Source organism: Brassica napus, unplaced genomic scaffold (genome assembly GCF_020379485.1).
Source record: "Brassica napus cultivar Da-Ae unplaced genomic scaffold, Da-Ae ScsIHWf_1351;HRSCAF=1925, whole genome shotgun sequence".
NCBI classification, from domain to species: domain Eukaryota; kingdom Viridiplantae; phylum Streptophyta; class Magnoliopsida; order Brassicales; family Brassicaceae; genus Brassica; species Brassica napus.
In genome coordinates, this window is record NW_026014768.1 from 207,600 (window position 1) to 217,500 (window position 9,901).

Sequence of the window (9,901 nt, forward strand, 5' to 3'; positions counted from 1 at the left end):
CTAGTTTACATCACAATTTATAGTCTTCAAGGGGCGTGCCAACCGCACCACAAGAGACAGAACCATAACTTGAAAGTAATTATAAAATCAGTTACCTTATACATGATCTGATTAGATCATGTGCCTCCTCTTATTGTGTTCGGCCATGCTCCTCCAGTTCACGCCTCTATCAATCCTTATCACATACTTCCAGTATTGATAAGATCCATTCAAGGGTCGTACCCATCATCCCTTCCATGGAACTCCCATGGAACTACTTTCTACACTGCATCCACCTTCAAGGCTATCTTGGCCTCTAAGAGTGGAGTCCGGCTTCCTCCCTTCTCCCCTAACCATTTGCGTGTGTCCCCAGGCTGTAGAAGAAGCCTAGGACGTGATCATACATGATCATACACCATCACAGGGTAGTGCATCACTTCCCCATTCAATGGCCATGGAACTGCCTTTCTACACACATCTGCCTTCAAGGCTGCCTCAACCATTGGAAGTGGGTTCTGGCCTCCTATCTTCTCTCCAGGCTATTTGCGTGTGATGTATGAATGTATATGAAGCCCTGGCGTGGCAAACAATAATCAAAACTCACCAGAGGGTCGTTCTCAACTCCCCTCTTGATTGCCCTCCAAAACTGCCTCTTTGATGCCTTTGAATGCCTCTTGGTATTGGATTGTTGAATCCGACCATATCTCTGTTTTTCTCTGGTTTTCTTTGTGTTTCAGGATGTAGGAGGTAGCCCTGGCGTGCCTGCAAAGGCACGGACTTGCGCTCCTTATATAGGAGAGGGGGTGGTTACTTTTCTAACCATTGCATCCCTTCGATTTCATTTATGTCCATTGATTTAATCAATGGTACAGATTGCACCCTTTCGCCTATGGCACCTACCTGACGCCCTGGAAATGTCAAACCACTCCTGGACATGTCCAAAGCAAGGCCACACGTATTGCCCATGCCCATGGTCTGACCACAAGAACCCACTGGCCCATAGCCATCCTTTGCCAACCAACCGGCACGGTAACCGCCCAGAACTGACACACTGGTCTGACCTTCCAACAATCCATCTAGCTGAGTTGAGCTGATCCCCAGATGTCCCAGCTGACTGAGCTAGTAGTCCAGCTGTTGGAGCTGACCTACACTTCAGTGAGCTACATTGAGCTTGTCCGAGCTTCGCCCAGCTGAGCGAGCTTCATTCTCGCATCGTCCAGCTGTCTCATCAGTCGTCCAGCTTGTTCTCTTCCTCTAATTCAATCCTACTAAGTCCCTTGGTCTATTTACAGACCTAGACTTAGTTTCCTGATGATCCATCCTGGTCACTGCTTGTTCACGATCAATTCCCATGATCTGAACCAAAGCAGTCTCGTTTCTGTTGAAACGTCTATGTCCCATTTCAAGTTCCAGGAACGGGGACATGACAAGTCTCCCCCACTTAGGATGGATTCGTCCTCGAATCCTGTGGTGTTGTCGTCCTGTCTGAAGACAAAAGATTCCAACCGAATTCTTTGCATCCGGAACATGGAGCATGCTCGATTGGTTCTTCCTAACGAATTCATTGCATCTCCGTCTATGTTCCTTTTCATTGATCACGCCTTGATCATCATATATACAAGTCTCCCCCACTTGATACAGATTGAACCCAAAATCTTATCAAGTGGTCCATCAAGCACCCATACAAGGACATGTCTTGTGTCACTAACCCAACTCTACAGGTTGATGTCCTTGTACACACCAATTCCATATCTCTCTTTAGAATGTCGTCTACTTTAGACTTCATTTTTTTTTCGGTTCTTAGTCCATTCTAGACTAAACCGCCTCATCTTGACTCTGTCCATTACTGGACTTTGTCATAATCCGATCCTGGTCCTTTCATTGACTCGATCATATTCCGGTCCTGGTCAACTCTGGGACTCAACCGTTTTAAACCCGACCATAGGCCTATCTCCGAATAGGTCATCATGTGACCCTTGTCCCTTACTGGACTTGATCATTCTTATTCCAACATTAGGTCAATCTCCGACTTGGTTGTGCTGCGATCCGCATCCCTCACTGGACTTGATCGACATCAGCTCAGCCATCTTGGCAGAAGCAATACGATAGGGACTTTTGGACATTGGGGCCGTCCCTGGTTCCAGTTCTGCTATGGACGGGTCATCCCTATCAGGGGGAATGCCCTGTAGCGCCCAAAACACGTCCTCGAACTCACTGACCAGCAGAATCCCGTCCGGGTCACCAGCCCCTTCAACCTCCTTAGTTGCAATTGTGGCCAAATAAGCCTCACGACCCTTCTCAAGCATCCTTTCCACTTAGATTGCTGATATTACTAAGCATCCAGAGGTCGGACAAATACCTTGGAACTTGATCGGGGGTCCACACCCACTCCCAAACTGCACCATTTCTCTGTGACAGTCCAGAGTGGCCCGATTCTTTCCAAGCCTTGGAACCTGATCTGGGGTCCACACCCATTCTCAAACTGCACCATACCCTGGTGACAGTCCAAGGTGGCCCGATTCTGTCCAAACCAGTCCATGCCTAATATCACCTTGTGATTCTCAAGGCAGACAACAATCAGATCCGCAGGCATTACCCTGTTTGTGATCAACAATCAGATCTGCAGGAATTACCCTGTCTGTGATCAACAATCAGATCCGCAGGCATTACCCTGTCTGTGATCAATACCGGGATGTCTCTAACCAGCCCTAGTGAATCCATCACCTGCCAACTGGCCGCATTCACTATGACAAGACACTCCCATGTTCCCATCTGGAACAAACCCTCTCCGACCATTCCTGGACTCACAACACTATGTGTAGCTCCAGTATCGAAAAGTATGTGTGTTTCCACACCACCGATCATTAAGTACTTAGATGACTAGGATTTCAGTTTGATCACACATTTGGAAAACGTCCCATACCATTCTCCAAAGCATCACACATCTGTGAACGTCCCATACCATTCACAAAAGTGTTTATAATATACCTCAATCCTCATCATACTAAGATACTTAAAATCGTGTTTCCAATTCCTCTTGGAATTGATCCATTCCATTCACTCAATCTTAAGGAATCCTACCTTGACTTACACTGCGTCCAAGCTGATCCATCTGATCACAAGCCCACTCATGTACTAGCCATGTAGCGTCTCTCTTAGACCAATATGAACACCGCATATGCTCACTTGTTTTGAACGGCCACCAAGGGATAACACGAACCTCCAAGAGAGTGCTGCACGTTTCATTCAACCTAAGCCACTCCCTGGTCCAGGTCGTCCATACAAAGATCTTGCATTGCGTCGATCGTCCAATCCGTCTATTATTTCCAAATAACTAGATAACTAACCTTTCTGTTTTCAGGGTCTTGCCCTTGGAGAGTGCATCTTGGCTAAGCCGGCTCATGTTGGAACTCCCCCGTTCACAAGCATGTAACCCAATCTTACCTCAACTCTCTCTTGGCTCACCACAGCTAAGGTTCCAAGTCATCTCAGTTTTCAGAAATAATTTCGGTTTGGAACTCAACATCTTTGAGCATTGTCCTTAACAGGATCAAGCATGCTCTGATACTAACTTCTAAGACCCGATCCCGGCCGACTAGGCCACGGTCGATGCCTCACGTCGCTCAGTCCATACACTAACCAAACCTCTAAATTTTTACGCCCTTTATCTATATTATCGCCCATAGGCGAGGGCTAACTTAGATCTTAGCTTAAGACTATCTTAGTCATTCCATAGCTTAGATCAATATGACACATATGCAGCGAAAAAATATTATCACCATTGGTCTATAACCAATCTAATACTCGTCCGGTCGAATCACCTCAGCTAATGGTTAGTACTCTCAACTACCTGCTAGCTCAAAGGTTGATCCTATACCCGAATCAAGTCATACGAATCTGAGGTTCCATTCCCCTAGTCCATTCTATCTAGAACTAAGCAAAAGTTACTAGATCATACCTTAGCCACATCCACAGAGCTAGTTAGCTCATCGGCCCAGCTGCTCTAGCTGAATGAACTCGTAAACCAGCTGATCGAGCTGTCACACTCGAACTGAGCTAAGTCCAAGCTATGGCCAGCTGCCATATACTGCATCCAGCTTCTTTACACATAAACCAACTCCCTTAGGTACTTCGTCATTCAGCCAACCATCCCCACTGACTAAAGTAACCCTTGAGAAGTCTTCAAACAGCTAAGGACATGCATTTGGCCCTTCCCGGCTCATGCTTCATTCAACATCTTTTAGCTTATCAGCTTATGAAACCAAGTCCATCTCATGGACTAAAAATGCCCATCAGATCCTAAGTCAATCAACCAACCACCCCACATGACCCATAACTGATGAGTCTTCACACATACCTAACCGGACATGGAACCATGTCCCAACGAAGCCGATCACTACTACTCTTACAACTGGTGCATTATTTGATCAGTCAGATCCGACACCTTGACCCATCATCTATGGATTAGTTTGTCCATCCTTACCCATGATCAGATCACACACGGCCTTCCTTGAATAATAACACCCAGGCTCAGTACTTATGGTCCACGCCACCAAGTACTAGCTAGACTCTTCTTTATGGCTCTTAGCCAATGCTTTGCACATAGCTTACCAACCCAAGGTTGATAAATAACATTCCTTATGATCAATAATAATAATTGACAAACATTTCACATTACACAAGCATATGATCCGATAACCTAACACAAGGATCTATCATTGCATGGCTGGTTCCATAACTAATCGATCAATTTCTCACTAAACCCAAATCTGGCCGATTTCCAATGTGATCCAAAAACAATATAAAATTAATGTAAATTCATGATAATTCCCAACTAAGAGAATGCCATAATCAGAATTTGCAGAACCGGCCTCGATCATAGAGATCTCGGCCAAGATCATCCAAACCGGCCAAAAGTGGACAACATCAAATCAATTCCTAAAAACTGATTAAGATTCATGAAAACTTATGAAAATTCATAACTAAGAGATTACCATAATTAGATTCCAAAGAACCGATCCAGAACATATATATCTCGATCAAGAACAGCCCGGCTAAGGCCATGGACATCATTCCTGACCCGGCCAATGCGTCTGATCCAACAGACTACACCATGCAAACCTAGTTTACATCACAATTTATAGTCTTCAAGGGGCGTGCCATACTTGGCCCTAACCGCAATACAAGAGACAGAACCATAACTTGAAAGTAATTATAAAATCGGTTACCTTATACATGATCTGATTAGATCATGTGCCTCCTCTTATTGTGTTCGGCCATGCTCCTCCAGTGCACGCCTCTATCAATCCTTATCACATACTTCCAGTATTGATAAGATCCATTCAAGGGTCGCACCCATCATCCCTTCCATGGAACTCCCATGAAACTACTTTCTACACTGCATCCACCTTCAAGGCTATATTGGCTCTAAGAGTGGAGTCCGGCTTCCTCCCTTCTCCCCTAACCATTTACGTGTGTCCCCAGGCTGTAGAAGAATCCTAGGACGTGATCATCCATGATCATACACCATCACAGGGTCATGCATCACTTCCCCCTTCAATGGCCATGGAACTGCCTTGCTACACACATCTGCCTTCAAGGCTGCCTCAACCATTGGAAGTGGGTTCCGTCCTCCTATATTCTCTCCAGGTTATTTTCATGTGATGTATGAATGTATAGGAAGCCCTGGCGTGGCAAACAATAATCAAAACTCACCAGAGGGTCGTTCTCAACTCCCCTCTTGATTGCCCTCCAAAACTGCCTCTTTGATGCCTTTGAATGCCTCTTGGTATTGGATTGTTGAATCCGACCATCTCTGCAAAGGGACGGACTTGCGCTCCTTATATAGGAGAAGGGGTTGTTACTTTTCTAACCATTGCATCCCTTCGGTTTCATTTATGTCCATTGATTTAATCAATGGTACAGATTGCACCCTTTCGCCTATGGCAGTTACCTGACACCCTGGAACTGTCAAACCACTCCTGGACATGTCCAAAGCAAGGCCACTCGGATTGCCCATGCCCATGGCCTGACCACAAGAACCCACCGGCCCATAGCCATCCTTGGCCAACCAACCGGCCCGGTAACCGCCCAGAACTGACACACTGGTCTGAGCTTCCAACACTCCATCTAGCTGAGTTGAGCTGATCCCCAGCTGTCCCAGCTGCCCAAAACTGACACACTGGTCTGAGCTTCCAACACTCCATCTAGCTGAGTTGAGCTGATCCCCAGCTGTCCCAGATGACTGAGCTAGTAGTCAAGCTGCTGGAGCTGACCTACACTTCAGTGAGCTACACTGAGGTTGTCCGAGCTTCGCCCAGCTGACCGAGCTTCATTCTCGCATCGTCCAGCTGTCTCATCACTCGTCCAGCATGTTCTCTTCCTCTAATTCAATCCTACTAAGTCCCTTGGTCTATTTCCAGACCTAGACTTAGTTTCCTCATGATCCATCCTGATCACTGCTTGTTCACGATGAATTCCCATGATCTGAACCAAAGCAGTCTCGTTTCTGTTGAAACATCTATGTCCCATTTCAAGTTCCAGGAACGGGGACATAACAAGACTTGCCCTCCAATGGATCCTCGTTAAGGGATTTAGATTGTACTCATTTCAATTGTCAGCCAGCACACACAGGACGTCCGTGACTGTCTGTGGCTGTTCGTCAGCACACACAGGACGTCTGTGGCTGTCCGTCTTTGTCCGTGTGTGTCTGTGAGCACACACATGACGTCTGTGGCTGTCCATCAGTGCACATATCAGCATGCTGGTCCTTGGACTCAGCACACTGGCCCTTCCCGTGGACTGTTCGGGTAATTTTGGCCCACGTGGTCTGTTTGTTCAGTACACACAGGACGTCCATGGGTGTCCATCAGCACACATAGGACGTCCGTGGGTGTCCGTCAGCACACAAAGGACGTCTGTGGCTGTCCGTGTGTGTTTGTGTGTGCCCGTGGCTGTTCGTGGCTGTTCGTGGCTGTCTTTGTGTGTCTGTCAGCACACACAGGACGTCTGTGGCTGTCCATCAGTACACATATCAGCACGTTGGCCCTTGGACTCAGCACGCTGACCCTTCCTGTGGACTGTTCGGGTTATTTTGGCCCACGTGGGCTGTCTGTTCAGTACACACAGGACGTCCGTGGGTGTCCGCCAGCACACACATGACGTCTATGGCTATTCGTGTGTGTCCGTGTGTGTCCGTCAGCACACACAGGACGTCTCTGGCTGTCCATCAGTACACATATCAGCACTTTGGTCCTTGGACTCAGCATGCTGGCCCTTCCCGTGGACTGTTTGGGTGATTTTGGCCCACGTGGGCTGTCTGTTCAGTACACACAGGACGTCCGTGGGTGTCCACCAGAACACACAGGACGTCAGTGGCCGTCCGTGGCTGTCCGTCAGCACACACAGCACGTCCGTAGCTGTCCGTGTGTGTCCATCAGCACACACAGGACATCCGTGGGTGTCCGTCAGCACACACAGGACGTCCGTGTGCGTCCGTCAGCACACACAGGACGTTCGTGGCTGTTCGTGTGTGTTCGTGTGTGTCCGTCAGCACACACAGGATGTTTGTGGCTGTACATCAGTACACATATCAGCGCGTTGGTCCTCTGACTCAACACGCTGACCCTTCCCGCGGACTGTTCGGGTGATTTTAGCCCACGTGGGCTGTCTTATCAGTACACACAGGACGTTCGTGGGTGTCCACGAGCACACAAAGGACATCCGTGGCTGTCCGTGTGTGGCCGTGTGTATCCGTCTGTGTCCGTCAGCACACACAGGACGTCTGTGGCTGTCCATCAGTACACATATCAGCACGTTGGTCCTTGGACTCAGCACGCCCCGTGGACTGTTTGGGTGATTTGGGCCACGTAGGCTGTCTGTTCAGTACACACAGGACGTCTGTGGGAGTCCGCCAGCACACACAGGACGTCCGTGGCTGTCCATCAGCACACATAGGACGTCCGTGGCTGTCCGTGTGTGTGTCCGTGTGTGTCCGTCAGCACACACAGGACGTCCGTGGGTGTTCGTCAGCACACACAGGACGTCTGTGTGTGTCCGTCAGCAAACACAGGAGGTCTGTGGCTGTCCGTGTGTGTCCGTCTGCCCACACAGGACTTCCGTGGCTGTCCATCAGTACAAATATGAGCACCTTGGTCCTTGGACTCAGCACGCTGGCCCTTCCCGTGGACTGTTTGGGTGATTTTAGCCCACGTGGGCTGTCTGTTAAGTACACACAGGACGTCCGTGGGTGTCCACCAACACACACAGGATGTATGTGGATCTCCGTGGCTGTCCGACAGCACACACAGGACGTCCGTGGCTATTCGTGTGTGTCCATGTGTGTCCGTCAGCACACACAGGACGTCCGTGGCTGTCCATCAGTACACATATTAGCATGTTGGTCCTTGTACTCAGCACACTGGCCCTTCCCGTTGACTGGTTCAGTGATTTTGGCCCACATGGGCTGTCTGTTCAGTACACATAAGACGTCCGTGGGTGTCCACCAGCACACACAGGACGTATGTGGCTGTCCGTGGCTGTCTGACAGCACACACAGGATGTCTGTGGTAGTCTGTGTGTGTCCGCGTATGTCCGTGTGTGTCCGTCAGCACACACAAGACGTCTGTGGGTCTCCGTCAGCACACACAGGACGTCCGTGTGTGTCCGTCAGCACACACAGGACGTCTGTGGCTGTCCGGACACACACGTATGTCCGTGGATTTTCCATCAGTACACATATCAGCTCTTTGGTCCTTGGACTCAGCACGCTGACCCTTCCCGCGGACTGTTCGGGTGATTTTGGCCCACGTGGGCTGTCTGTTCAGTACACACAGGACGTCCGTGGGTGTCCGCCAGCACACACATGACGTCCGTGTGTGTCCGTCAGCACACACAAGACATTTATGGCTCTCCATCAGGAAACACAGAACGTCCGTGGCTGTCCATCAGTACACATATTAGCACGTTGGTCCTTGGACTCAGCACGCTGGCCCCTCCCGTGGACTGTTTGGGTGATTTTGGCCCACGTGGGCTGTCTGTTCAGTACACACAGGACGTCCATGGGTGTCCGCCAGCACACACAGGAGGTCTGTGGCTGTCTGTGGCTGTCCATCAGCACACACTGGACGTCCGTGGCTGTCCGTGTGTGTCCGTCAGCACACACAGGACGTCCGTGGCTGTCCATGTGTGTCCGTCAGCACACACATGACGTCCGTGGCTGTCCATCAGTACACATATCAGCACGTTGGTCCTTGGACTCACCACTCTGGCCCTTCCCGTGGACTGTTTGGGTGATTTTGGCCCACGTGGGCTGTCTGTTCAGTAGACACAGGACGTATGTGGGTATCCGTCAGCACACACAGGACGTCCGTGTGTGTCCGTCAGCATACACAGGACGTCCGTGGCTGTCCGTGTGTGTCCGTGTGTGTCCGTCAGCACACACATGACGTCCGTGGCTGTCCATCAGTACACATATCAGCACGTTGGTCCTTGGACTCAGCACGCTGGCCCTTCCTGTGGTCTGTTTGGGTGATTTTGGCCCACGTGGGCTGTCTGTTCAGTACACACAGGACTTCCGTCGGTGTCCACCAGCACACACAGGACGTCTGTGGTTGTCCGTGGTTGTCTGTGGTTGTCTGTGTGTGTCCATGTGTGTCCGTCTGTGTCCGTCAGCACAGACAGGACGTTCGTGGCTGTCTATCAGTACACATATCAGCACGTTGGTCCTTCGACTCAGCACGCTGGCCCTTCTTATGGACTGTTTGGGTGATTTTGGCCCACGTGGGCTGTCTGTTCAGTACACACAGGACGTCTGTGGGTGTCTGTCAACACACACAGGACGTCCGTGTGTGTCCGTCAGCACACACAGGACGTCCGTGGTTGTCCGTCAGCACACACAGAACGTCTGTGGCTGTCCATCAGT